This window comes from Cynocephalus volans, chromosome 1, assembly GCF_027409185.1.
Source record: "Cynocephalus volans isolate mCynVol1 chromosome 1, mCynVol1.pri, whole genome shotgun sequence".
In the NCBI taxonomy this organism is placed as follows: domain Eukaryota; kingdom Metazoa; phylum Chordata; class Mammalia; order Dermoptera; family Cynocephalidae; genus Cynocephalus; species Cynocephalus volans.
The window spans coordinates 190,147,184-190,160,339 of record NC_084460.1 but is presented as its reverse complement, the minus strand read 5'-3'; the positions used below and the strand labels follow the sequence as shown (position 1 = coordinate 190,160,339).

The window sequence follows — 13,156 nt, the reverse complement described above, 5'->3', positions numbered from 1 at the left end:
GCTCTGGATTGGCGGGTTTGTATTTGAAAGTTGAGCTCTACAGCGGGTTGTTTGCTGTCTCTAGGGACTGGCCAACCCTCACACCCAGGCTTCCTCACCAGCTGGCTTACTGCTGGGTTCTGCCCACAGGGCACAGAGGGAAGCAGAGGATAGGAAGAGGGGCTGGCCCCTTGCTCCTCCTGCTTCCCACCAGCGTCTCTGTGGTCACAGGAAACAGTGGCAGCCCAGCCTTCAGCTGCAGCTGGCAGCACCCACAGGGGTCTGAGCACTAGCACCAGCAGGGGTCTGTAAAGACAGCCCCTTGAAGACAGCCATGGGTGGGCCAGTCCACCAGAGGCCAGAGGCAGGGAGCAGTGAGGGGTTACCCAGCAGGCCCTGTTTAGGGGGTGTGTGCCCACATCCTTCATGGTAAAACCCCACACAAAGCCCATGTGTGGCTTGATGGACGATTCTGAAGTGACTACCCCCCAGGCAGTAGGCCAAGCAGCCCCAGAGGCTCCCCCCATGCCTGGTCCCAATCCCAGGCCTCCCCTCCATGGTCACGCTTTATTGTGACCTGATGGTATTTGGAAATGGGGTGTCTCCAGTTGCACTCCCCAGCCCTGTGGTGCTCTCTGGCCCTTTGACTGTTTCTACACAGCGTCATTGTGGCAGAACACACATAAAATTCACCATCAGAGGCATTTAGTACCTTCACAATACTGTGCACCATCACCACTGTACTTCCAGAACACTCTTGTCACCCCAAAAGAAAACCCACACCCGTTAGCGGTATTGCCCATGGAGTTGCCTGTTCCTGACATTTCATATACATGGACTGACACGACCTGTGGCCTTACGTGTCTGGCTGCTGTCACTTGGCATGATGCTGTCCAGGTTCATCCGTGCAGGAGTGTGTGTCAGTGCATCATTCTTTTTTGTGGCTGAGTGGCATCCTGCTGCGTGGCCAGGCCAGACTTCTTCACCACGCCCCCGCTGAAGGACGCTTGGGCTGCTTCCGCCTTCTGCTGTTATGAGTGGCTCTGCTGAGTGCTTGGCTGTCCAAGATCTTGTTTGAGCCCGTGTTTGCCACTCTTCTGCGTGCATTCCTGGGGGTAGAGTTGCTGGCTCTTACGATGGCTATGCACACTTGTATCAGAGCCGCCAAGCTTGCCCAGTTGTTTTTAAGTTGCCTGTGGGCCTGTGATGCACGGGGTGGGGCCAAAGGGGCCTGGGGAAAAGGCCCCCAAGAACAATATTTCTTCCAGGAGATGCATCATCGGAAATGGGGGATGGGTGCTGTGATAGGCAGGTTCAGTGCAGGGGGTGTCAGGTCATCCTGCTGACACATCAGGGCAGATCTTTTTTTGGCAGGACCATTTTATTTCCCTAACTATTGCAAGGAAAGGACACTGGCACCCTCCGGAGGTGCTTATGCATCCATCTTTCTTTCTCCTTCCTCCCTCAGAACAATTCCATGAGGGAAGCCGCATAATTGCTTGTTTTAAACTTCCAAGGCACAGAGTGTGCGTGCTGTCCTGAGCCCCACAGCTCTTAAATGTCAGGTGAGGTGGCCAGATCCTGTGCTCTTGACACAGGCCACGGCAGGAGTACCTGGCTGGGGGCTAGCAAGATGGAAGGAGAGGGGGTGGCCATTCCCCTGGGGAAGGGGTTTGTGCTACGGCTGACCCCACTGGCTTAGAGACCCCCCCCACAATAACCCTCCCGTCCTGCATGCAGTGCCTGGGAACCACCCTGTCCACTCCACAAATCACTGTCCTCCCTCAGCTCTATCTGTGCCAATGACCCCCTGGCCCCCCTTCCCCTGCTGCCACCATGTTTCTGCATGAGTTTGAAAAACTCTTTTTCATGGGAAGTTGCAAACATATCAACATCCCATGTCCCCAGTGTCAGCTTCAACAGTTCTCAACTCCTGGCCAGTCCAGTGCATCTGGTCTCCCTGGATTGTCGTGAGTTAGTGCAGTCCTCGATGGGCCCATTGTCTAAATTCACCTGGAGCTCACTCTCCTACAAGTGGCCCTGGCAGGATTGTCTGGCAGTGGCCTGACCTCATCACTGTCATCATGATGGAACAGCCGGATAAGGTCATTGTGTTGCTGCGCCAGAGCCCTTGGACCCTCAGCCCTTCCAGAGCCTTGGGGCTTCTGGGACGGTCTCTGTTCTCTTCTCTGTTGTGTTAAAACCAAACAGATACGAAAGGAGGGAGCCCCCAGGACACACAGGTGGTGAACGGGACAGGGTGGGGGGACCAGCATTCACTCCTGCCAGCATGGAGGGCTCAGGGGTCCACACACTTCCCGGAGGCTCCACCTGAGCTGCTTGTTGATTCCGCCCAGATTTAAGTCGGCCCAGGGTCTGAAGCCTCCAGGGGCTGGACAGGTTGAGTGGAGTGAACCCAAGGGTGCTAGCAACTCATCTCAGGACTTGCCTGAGGCGGCCCAGTTACGAGTTGGTCAACCCACCACGTAAGGGTCAGCCGGCCACCCTGGAGAAGCTGGGGGTGCTCCCCGAGGGAGGAGGCTGGGGGTGCTCCCCATGGGAGGAGACTGGGGGTGCTCCTTGTGGAGGAGGCTAGGAGTGCTCCCTGCCGCTGGTGCTCTGCCAGCCACACCCTCCTGCCTCTGTGCCCCATGACCAGCCTCACACGCACTGCTGGCCGAGGCCCAGGGCCACCTATGCACACTGCCCACACTCAGACACGGTGACGCCTGCTGGTGGGGGGAGAGCTGCGGGGGCTGCCACCTGCCACCTTGGCCACCTCAGGCCGAGAGTTTTAGAAATCCTTCCCCAGGCACTAACCCCAAGAATGTGCCCCCTTGGAGCTCTCCCCATCACTGCTGTCCCCTGAGGGAACTGCTGGGGCTTGCTGGGCCCCTCACGCGTGTTCCAGATGTGCCGTCCATCCAGCAGGGGCGACTTCACAAAGGCCAGAGGCAGGAGAATGCAGAGCCAAGTCCCCTGAAAATCCTGCAGTGGGGGCTCCCACCGTCCTGGGGAGCCGAGGGTTAGGTGGTAGCGCTGTGGTGCTGCTACGGCTTCAGTCCCTCCTCAAGGAGCTTTCTGGAAACATGACATGGCAGGTGTTCTGGGAGAAGGGAGAGCACGGCAGCGGTCAGAGACTTCCTGGCTCTTCTGTCCTCTGAGAAACAGGAGTGGCACTGTCCTTGCCGGTCGCTCTGCTCCCATGCAGGCGGGTCGGGCTGCATCTGCTTTCCCGGAGAGGACCCTGTGCCTGCCTCGACCATTGAACAGGTGCGTTAGCCTACAGTCCACCCCGATCTGCTCCTCACAACAGCCCCATGGGGCGGGTGACCCTGTAAGACCCCACGCTGACAGGCGTCAGGGGCAGCACTTCCCTGGAGGCCTTGCTGACGAAGGCAAACATAATGGAAATCTGAAAACGCCAGCGGAGAACACTGGGAACCATCCTTCTAGAGGGATCCAGAGCCCAGCTTCCTGGTTTGCTTCATGGAGAGGCTTCTATTTGAGCAGGGCTGTGGGGCCAGATGCTCTTTCTAGCCTTGCCCAGCCTGAGCCTCAGTTGCTCTTCCGTAAATGGGGCGCTACATCCCTACCTGAAGGGCCCTTGCAGATGTGACCTGCTCCAGGAGGGCCTGGTGCCTGGGACCCTCCATTATGCTCTCAGCTGATCCACTTCACCTTTCCCCAATTTCCCGTGTGGCACTTGGGACTGTTAATGAAAACTCAAACACCCTGTTGTCTGCTGCCCTGTCCAGGGCTCCCCTTGCACTGGAGCCCTCTCCCTGCATTGCCCGGGAGCTGCGGGGCCATGTCCTGTGCAGGAGCCCACAGCAGAGGGCCCTCTGGGGGCTTCTCATGGCTCCGGTGGATCGCTCACGGGGTGCACGAGGGTCTTGACTAGAGGTCTGGTGTGGTGGGAGGCCAGGCAGTTGCCAGCAGTGGCCTCCTGATAGCTTTGCGCATTGTACTTTGTCGTGGCCTTTGTCCTGGGTGAGTCTCAGTGAGTGACAGGGGAGCTGGAGGATTCCCACTGGCCTCAGCGATGGCTGGTGCTTTGTGAAAGTGCAAGTGTTGGGCAGAGGGTGCCAGTTTGCCAGAGACCAACAGCAGGAGCAAGAACGATGAGAAGGAGGTGGAGCAGGCTGCGGGGCCCGTGTGTGTGTGTGGGGGGGGCGGTACGCGTGCCCACAGGCATGTGGGGGGGGCTCTCTTCCCTCCATCCCTCAGGCGCTATCTGTGGGCAGGGTGTTGGTTGGCCTCTCCTCCTGCTCTGCGCTGCCCACCCTCTGCCCCTCTCCTTCCCTCATGTACCTACCATCTCCAGGATGAGTCCCCTGCCACCCCTGCCACTGGGCTCGGGACCCCCAGAGCTCCATCCACTCTTACTCAAATCCAGTGGGTACCAGCCTTCTGACCACTCCCGTCCCTGAATCCTCTGACCTTCCTCCTGGGAGTCCATGAGAGGACAAAGCCACAGCTTTAGATGATATTAACTCTTTGGTAACCGTGTGGACCCTGAGCACTTCCTAATAAGTAACTTAACAGTGGCCTCAGAGTGTGTGTCTCCATGGCCCACTGTGAGCAACCAGGCCCAAAGGAGCTTCGTGAAGATGTCTTCCCTCAGTCCCTGCCCCAGCAGCTGGTCTGTAGGACACTGATGGGCAGCGTCTGGGAACCAGAGAGCAGTGCCTCAGTTTCCCTGTTTGTCAAATGGAGATTGGCAATAGGACCTACCTCAAAGGTAGTTTGAGGATTCAGTACATTAACATGTGTAGTGTATTCAGAAGCATGCCTGGCACAGAGCGGCTATGGGCACGTGCCAGGACTTGATTTTGTGTGATTTTCTTCTCTCTGCTCATGTGAAATGGAGGCTGGCCTCCAAGCTTTGGGAGGACATCTGGAGGCTGGCATGGAATCAGAGCTGGAGCCGACTGTCTCTGTGTGGAAAGACAGCATTTCCCTCCTGAGTGACAGAGGATTAGGGGAGAGGATGCATATGCCTCCCTTAGGAAAATGCAATGGAGCAGTTTATTTAGAGGAGGTCTTATTTTTAGAGAGGCCTCTGAGGACATGAAAGCACACTCTTCGCTTAAGAGAAAGAGGCAGTGTTACTGCTAACATGCCAGAGACGTGAGGTTGCTTAGCGAACGCCACAGCTCATTGCCTTCCTTAGCGTTCTCTTGAAAGTTAAAGGCTGCGTTACAATAGCAATTTGTGTCTCTTAAATAGTCATCTGTAAATAGTGGGGAAAACGAGCTGGAAGCAGCAAGCAAGGGATGAAGGCGCTCGGCAAAGCATTAGCCTGGAAAGTGTGTTGCGTTAGGGTTGAACAGCAGCACTGACAGAAGGAAGAATGGACGGGGCAGCACCGCACAGGCTTCTGCCTTGCTCCAGCAGCACGAGGACCTGCTGCTCCCAGCCTGGTGGCTGCAGTGGCCACACCAGCTTGAACGGTCCCACAGAGCCAGCCGCCTTTTGCTCTCTAAACCATCTCCTCCTGGCTGGCCATAGCGTCCCTGCCTTGGCCAGTGGGGGACGCAGTTCTAGCCTGGAGTCCACCTGACCTCCCCAGGGACTCAGAGAACCGCGTGGTTGCCACATAGCTTTGCTGCTCAGTACAGACCACAGTCATCCGAATCATAGAGGCTTCCCAGAGACTGGACTGCACAGGAAAGGGACATCCCGGCCAAGAGCTGAGAGCGTGCTTCCCATCCCGGCTTCCAGCCTATGTCATTCATTCATTCATCCATCCATCCACCCACTCATTTGTGCATTCATTCACCTGACGAATATTTACCTTTCCTCTGTGAACCAGGCCCTGTGCTGTGGACAGCTCGGGAGTGGCCACACCACATGGAGGGGACGGTCTAGTTGGGAAAATCCATGCTGGCAAAACACACAGTGGAGATAAAGCTGCAGATGTGGTCAGAAGAGTTCAGCAAGAAGAGGTGCGTGGTGTTGGGGAGTGTGTGGGCCAGAACCCCACAGGCTGTTCACTCAGCTCCGCCAGGGGCTTTGGGTTTTGCCACATAACCATTGAGGATAACCCAGACTTGATACAGAGAACTCTGACCCAGCAAGGAGAACCCTCACCCACCACAGAGAACCCTGACCCTCCAAGGAGAACCCAGACCCACCACGGAGAACCCTGACCCTCCAAGGAGGACACAGACCCGCCACAGAGAACAAACCCTGACCCCCTTCTTGCTGTTCTTGTCCAGGAGCTGCCCTGTGGGGTCTGTGCTCCGGGCCATGCACGTGCAGCAGCCAGTCCTCCATCTCCTCCCCACCCCTCCGGGTTGCTCCACTGGAGCAAGCTCCACCATGGGGAAGGCTCACTGCGCGCTGTCCCTCCCAGCCTCCAGCAGGTCAGGGGAGAGGGAGGGAGAACTGGAGAGTTGTCCCCAAGTCACTGCCCATAGGTGGCAGAGCCTGCTGGACACTCTCCAGGGTTGAGTCCGGGGCCACTGGCCGCACAGCCCTGGTCTGGGGTGAGGGTCACCTGTGCAGAGTGGTCAAACCTGTGGTCTGCATGGGGACTGTGAGCTTGCTAGATGTGGACATGCACTCAAGCTGGGCCCCTGAGGGTCTGCATGGGGCTTGGAGGATCCTGTGCTGGTCCCTCTTTCAGTCACAGCTTCCTCTGCTCTATTCCTGTGTCTTTTGGGGTCACATGGCCTCTTGTTTTGTTTCCCTGTGACTCCAGAATGGCTGCTCCCGGGGCAGCTTTAGTTCTCCAGTTGAGCTTTCATGAAAATGGGGACTAAGCCTGTGCTGTCTGTCCTTGGCGTCCCACAGCCTCGCACAGCAAGCACATGCCTATGTTCAAGAGCCAGGAGAGTGTGGTGGGCTTGGCCCAGCCTTGGCCTGTCCCTGTGGCCTACATTCACCTAGACTGCTCAGCCCTGGTAGGGAGCGGAGGGGTCGTGCCTTACATCCATGACCTCCAGGTCCCCCTATGGGGTAGGAGTGGACACCCAGACTCCTGCAGCTGTTGAGCACACTCCAGCAGAAAGCCTGCCACTTGACAGACCAAGTCCCCCACCCACCGTGACCTCTGCAGCCCACATGGAGCCCACAGCAGAGAGCTTGGCCTCCCCCGAGAACAGCAGAGCTATGCTGGCCCAGGCAGGTGGTCCCCCAGGAGGAGTGATCCCAGCTTCTGGGGAAGTCAATTGAAAACAGCTGTTGAGAGCTTAAGACCCTTCTCTGAGGCAGGCCAGACCCTCTCTCAACCAGTGGCCAGGATCCCCAGGGAGAGGAAGCCTGCCCAGGCAGGGGTAGCTGGGATTGATGAGGGGCATGAGGGGCGGGGTGGACATCGTGGCATCTGATGCCTGCCCCAGGATGCAGTGTGCACCTCATTCCAGGACCCCCACCATTTACAACAGACACTCTGTGTCACCAGGTTCTCGACAGATGCCCACCCAGTCATTTGTGGGTAGACCCCCGAACTGTGGACCTGCCCTGTCCAAGAGTCAAAGCTCTGGTGCCCAGAGTGGGCAAAGCCAGGCCAGCCATGCCCACGGGGTGTCCCCCCAAAGACTCGAGTGTGTCTGGGCCTTCCTGGAGGTCAGGGTCCCTGGGCTTCATTACGGCTCCCGCAGGAGGACAGGGATCCTTCTGCCCTTGTGTTACTCTGGCTGAGTCCCGTTGGTCAAGGGCAAGCTGGCCTGGGGGCCTGCCTCTGTGGTCAGACAAGTCCCTCACAAGTGGGCTCAGTGACCGGGGCTCCTTCCTGAGGGCTTTGAGCCCAGATCACCCTTTGAGATGCACACTGACTTTGCTGGGTGGGGACCTGGGACACTCCAGAAGTGCTAACTCTCTGCAGTTTGTCATGAGGGGCACTGAACTGCCCAGGGACAAGCAACCTATAAAGCACAAAGAACAAACACTGTAGGAGTGATGGGCCCGATCTCGCCTCCGCCTCCCCTGCCTGGGGATCACACTACCCAGGGCAGGGGGAGGCAGAGACGGGGCAGGAGGGAGGCCAGACGCACACGGGGCAGGGCCGCAGCTGCATTCACTTCAAATTTTGTTATTTTCTTCAGAGTGGATTTTTTACATTAAATTTGATTTTTAAAACATTGAATTAGAGTGTCATTTAATTTCCATGACTGAGTTTTTACAGCCTGCTTGAATCTTGCAGGCAGGGTGAGCAAGGCTCTCCAGCCCCGCCTGGCCGTGCAGGGAGGGCCCCCCCCAGACACTGCAGGAGGGAGCCCCGAACACTGAGGGAGGGGAGCCCTGGCGAGTGCCGTGGTCCCACCTTGCGCTCCAGGGAAGGGCAATGACACCTCCCAATTATCCTGAGGTAGCAGCCCCGGCCTCAATGCTGTGCTAATCAATTTTATTTCCTTAACATTAAAAATGAAGCAAGAAACAGTGGATTCCTCATCAGGGGAGCCAGTGAAAGAAGCAAAGTTTAAGCAACGAAGCAGCAGACAGACAAAAGAATGTTTTTTTTTTATTTCTCTCTCTCTCTCTTTTTTGCCTAATGCTCAACTTTGCGTATCAAGAACCAAGGACCATAAAGGTCTAGAGTGTGAACTCAAACCCTGCACTCTGAATGTGCATGTCTGGGTGTGTGTCTGTGTGGGCGTGTGTCTGTGTGAGTGTGGGTCTGTGGTCGTGGGTGTATGTCCATGGTGGTGAATGTGTGTCTGGGGGTGTGTGTCTGTGGTGGTGGGTATGTGTGGTGGTGGGTGTCTGTGTGAGTGTGTGTCTGTGTGTGTGTGTGTGTGTGTGTGTGTGGTGGTGGGTGTCTGTGTGGGTGTGTGTCCATGGTGGTGGGTGTGTGTCCATGGTGGTGGGTGTGTGTCTGTGGTGGTGGGTATGTGTGGTGGTGGGTGTCTGTGTGGGTGTGTCTGTGGTGGTGGGTGTCTGTGTGGGTGTGTGTCCATGGTGGTGAATGTGTGTCTGGGGGTGTATGTCTGTGTGTGTGTGTGTGTGTCTTTATGGGTGTGTGTCTGTGGTGGTGGGTGTGTGTGGTGGTGGGTGTCTGTGTGGGTGTGTGTCCATGCTGGTGGGTGTGTGCCCATGGTGGCGGGTGTGTGTCTGCAGGTGTGTGTCTGTGTGGGTGTGTGTCTTTATGGGTGTGTGTCTGTGGTGGTGGTGGGGTGTCTGTGTGGGTGTGTGCCATGTCAATGAGGATCTGACCAAATGTCTGTGTCTTCCAGCTGCTCCCAGGGACCCCACCCTCTCTGATGGCCCACAAGCCGCGGTGCTGCACCCACCTGGTGGGGGACATGGAAGGCTGTTCTGCCCTTCTGAGTCCCTCCCAAGCTCACTGTTTTCTTAGTATTTCTCCTTCTTAATCAAAGGTGCCTCAAGTCAAACTCCTCTGTAGAGACTGCTTTGCAAAAGAACCCAAAATGTTTGTTTCTAGAAGTGTTGGGATTGAAGAGCCGAAGGCTGACTCACATCTCAGCCAGTGTCTCCGTCTTCTGCACCCACGCTGTTGGGCCTATTTCCAGGCAGTCTGGTTGTGTGTGGTGTTCAGATAGCCTGGATCACCAGCATCTTGTCTTCCCAACCAGAAAGTTCCATTTGTTGATGTGTCTGGAGAATGAGGCAAGCTGTCTGCAGCCATGTCCCTGAAGCTCTGCAAAGGTGACGGGCTTTCTGATGATCAAAGACTAATTCATTTACATTCAGCACCCTTTCCCCTTGTATTTTATAGATGTTTAATTGCATCCTGGAGATTTTTTTGAAGCAGACAGTTGAGTATGGAAGCAGAAGTAACAACAGAACACATTACATTCATGTTGCTTTCAGGAGGTGGTCACATACCGAGCTGTGGCACCCTCACAGTGGCCATAGTGGTCAGCATCGTGCCAATCTCAGAGATGAGGAAACTGAGGGTCAGTGTGGTCACTGGGCCTGTAAGCAGTGAGGGGTCTTTTAGCTCTTTTGTTCAATCAAGTCTGGTTTTCTCACCAATAAAGTGAAGATACTAATACCTTAAAATAACAGTGCTCGCCTTTCAGGATTGTTCTGAAGAGCAAAGGACAACTCGACGCATCGTGTGCACACAGCAGGTGCCCCGTGGGTGAGGCCCCTTGCCCCTCCCCTGATCAGCTACCTCTAGATGTCAGCCCTGATGTTGGCTCTAAGTGCAGGGGACAGGTGTGTGGAGAGCGCCTGGGAGCAGCCAGCTCCTCAGCACCAGGTGGAGCTGAGACCATGCGTGCCACTGTCTGACGCTGTGAGGGTCACACCACCCAGGCCTCAGTCCCTACCAGCTGCGGGCTGCCCAGATGTGTCTCAATATTTAAAAATCCTAAACAAGGTAACAGACATTAATAAGGTCTCTTCTGTCTCCTGCCTGACACACGTTTCCACAGAGACCTGGGAGGCCGGTTAGAACGTGGGAAGTGGCCGCTCTGAGCTGGGCTCTGGAGCGTGGTGTGGGGAGCATCAGCCCCTCCTCTTCCCAGTGCCGGGCCCTCAGCAAACAGCTACTGATGGCATCCCATGGGCCTGGGGTGGCCCCCTAGGAGGAAGGGCCTGGGAGAGGCCCATGGAGACCCCGGAGGCTGTCTGGGGGCCTTTAGGCAGAGACATCAAGGTCTGGGGTACCTAGAACATGGTCTAGAAGGTGGGTGGGGGCCCTGCAATGGCCTGGCCCTGTGGAAAGGGGTTCAACCTCCAAAGCGATGGGCTCCCTGTCCAGGTTTGAGGGGATAGCACCTCTCATATGCTCTCTCAGAGCCACGGTCTCCTCCCAAGAGGCCACACGGACATCGGCTCTGCCTGTGCCTCACTTTTGAGGCAGACCCCAGGTGAGGGTCAGCAAGAGCCCTGCACTGGGCATGTTACCCTGAGGTCAGGGCAGGACAATGGGGATCAGAGGGTGGACCTTTACCATCCCTCTCCCACCCCACCCTAGGAGGGACTGTGTCCAGGCCCAGGGGCCCCTTTAGTCTCTTGGCAGGAGTTCTAAGGAGCTCTAGCAGCCAGTCATCCTAGATGCCAGGTGGTGCCAGCATGGAGGGCCCCCACCTTCCTGCTCACCTGGGCTGCAGGACTCATACTGGCTCTCTAAGAACCTGGGCTAAGGCAGGTGTTAAATACAGTCATGTAAGAAGAGAAGTATTTCAAACAGTCCCTGACACACAGTAAGCACCAAATCAATGCTTAGCGTTTACGTTTGCTCTGACTGTGTGAGAGTTTATGTCCCAAGAGCGCATTTTCTTAACATTTGTGCTAGGGTGACATGGGTATACTGCTTTGGAGCAAAGGGCTTTATAACAGAAGGACGCGTGGGGAAACGAGACTTCCTGGACACAGGCTCTTGCTGCTCGTGCCCAACGCACCCCACCCTGCACACCCCTCCTGCTGTGTGCGCCCTGAGGAAGGGCAGGTAGAGGAGAGGTCAGCGGAGATGGAGGGGCGCCCCTCTAAGCCCCCCACCCCTGCCTGGTAGAGCGCTGCACCAGACCCCCCCAGGCTGCAGGGAAGGGCAGGACTGCAGGGCTGAGGTCCAGGGTTGGACTTGGGGGCTGAGAGGTAGAGACTAGCAAATAGGTACAAGATAGCCCAGGGCAATCACCATAAATGACCGTGTGACATGCACCCATCGCTAGGGGTGCAGACCCGTGGGGCTGGGTGGAGCAGGCAGCCAGCCAGGCCTGGGCATCCCCTGTGCTTCCTCTGGGCAAGCAGAGTAGCCAGAGAACACCCCCTTCCACTTCTGTTTTGCAAAGCCTAACCCACAGGAGGGGGAATGCAGCTGGGCTCTCAAGGGGAGGGAGATGAGGGGGTTGTGGGTAGGGGTCTTGTGTGAGCTGCAGGCCAGGGAGGGACCCAGCCAGCTCAGGCAGCTCAGCCAGCTCCTCTGGGTTTCCTCTAGGGCTGAACCCTCAGTGAGGGGGTCATGACTAAGACCACAGGACCATCCCTGGACCCTGTTTTATGCCAGCCCCAAGAATGGGGCCTGTGGACAAATTTTATTCAGTGATTGGAAGACAGTATTGTTAAGGGGCCAATTCTTCCCAAACTGTCCTACTGATTTAATGCAAAATCCCAACCCTAATCCCAGCAAGCTTTTGTTAGAGAAACTGACTAACTGGTTTTAAAGTTTATATGCAAATGCAAAGGACCTAGAATACCCAAAGTTATCTTGAAAAAGAACAGCTGGAGAACTTAAACTACCAGAGAGTTCAAGGCTCACTCTAAAATGACAGTGACTGAGACCAGGTAGTATTGGCAGAGAATGGGAATCAAGCTTCATTATTTTCTGTGAGGTTACCTCACACCAGACAAACATTTAATTGAGGTGGAACTTGGTCACAAACGTAAAGGCTAAAACTATAAACCTCTTAGAAGAAAACACAGGGGACTATCTCTTTGGCTTGGGGATGGGCAAAGATTTTTTAGGAAGGACACGGAAAGCAAGAACCTCAAAGGATATTTGATCTCTTGAATTCATCAGAATCAACAAGTTCTGCTCATCCAAACACATCATTAAGAAACAAGCAGGCAAGCCACAGGCTGAGAGAAAATACTTGTGAAGAACTTGTCTGTCAAAGGACTGGGGTCCAGCATATTGAAAGAAAGTGAGCTGAAATGCCAGGTCCAGATCAAGCTTTACTAAATGAAAAAAATCTGCTGGGCTGCATTCAAAATGGAGGACAGCACCAGGCATGGGGGTGGGAGGGCTTATATAGGCTGTAGGGAAGGCTGACGTAATCAGGGAGAGGTTTAGTGCTGGGGTGGAAGATGAGGCTGGCTGACGCAATCAGGTGGGAGGTTGCACCCATCCAGAAGTAGAGAAGTTTCTATTTCTCAGAAACCACGATGTTTCTCATAAGGGAAAGGCTGGTGGCCATTTTGTGCTCAGTGTGTGTAAAAATGGTGCTGGTCACGTTCAAGGTGGTGCCAGTCACATCCAAGATCCATCACATATGTGAAGAACTCCCACAACTCAACAATAAAGAGACAAGCAAGGCAACTGGCAAATGATTTGAGTGGACACTTCACAAAAGAAGACATACGATGGCCAATATGCACATGAAAAAGTGTTTAACATCATTAGACGTCAAGTAAGTAAAAGTTAAAACCACAATGAGTTAGCAGCGCAGCACTCGTCAGAATGGCTACAGTGGCTGGCATGGAGCTCCTGCACACTGCTGGTGGGCACATAAATTGGTACAGTCTCTTTCGTAAAAGA

The 13,156-nt window shown here is 55.4% G+C and overlaps 1 protein-coding gene across 1 annotated transcript in view; it reads left to right on the top strand.

Annotated features, from left to right (window-relative positions):
• The window catches only part of RRP1 (ribosomal RNA processing 1), a 33,125-nt gene extending 25,051 nt beyond the window's left edge, over positions 1–8,074 (top strand). Inside the window, exon 14 of the mRNA XM_063113939.1 lies at positions 5,798–8,074. The gene's annotated coding sequence lies outside the window, so the exon portion shown is untranslated. The remainder of the gene's footprint in view (positions 1–5,797) is intronic.
• The last annotated feature ends 5,082 nt before the right edge of the window (positions 8,075–13,156 follow it).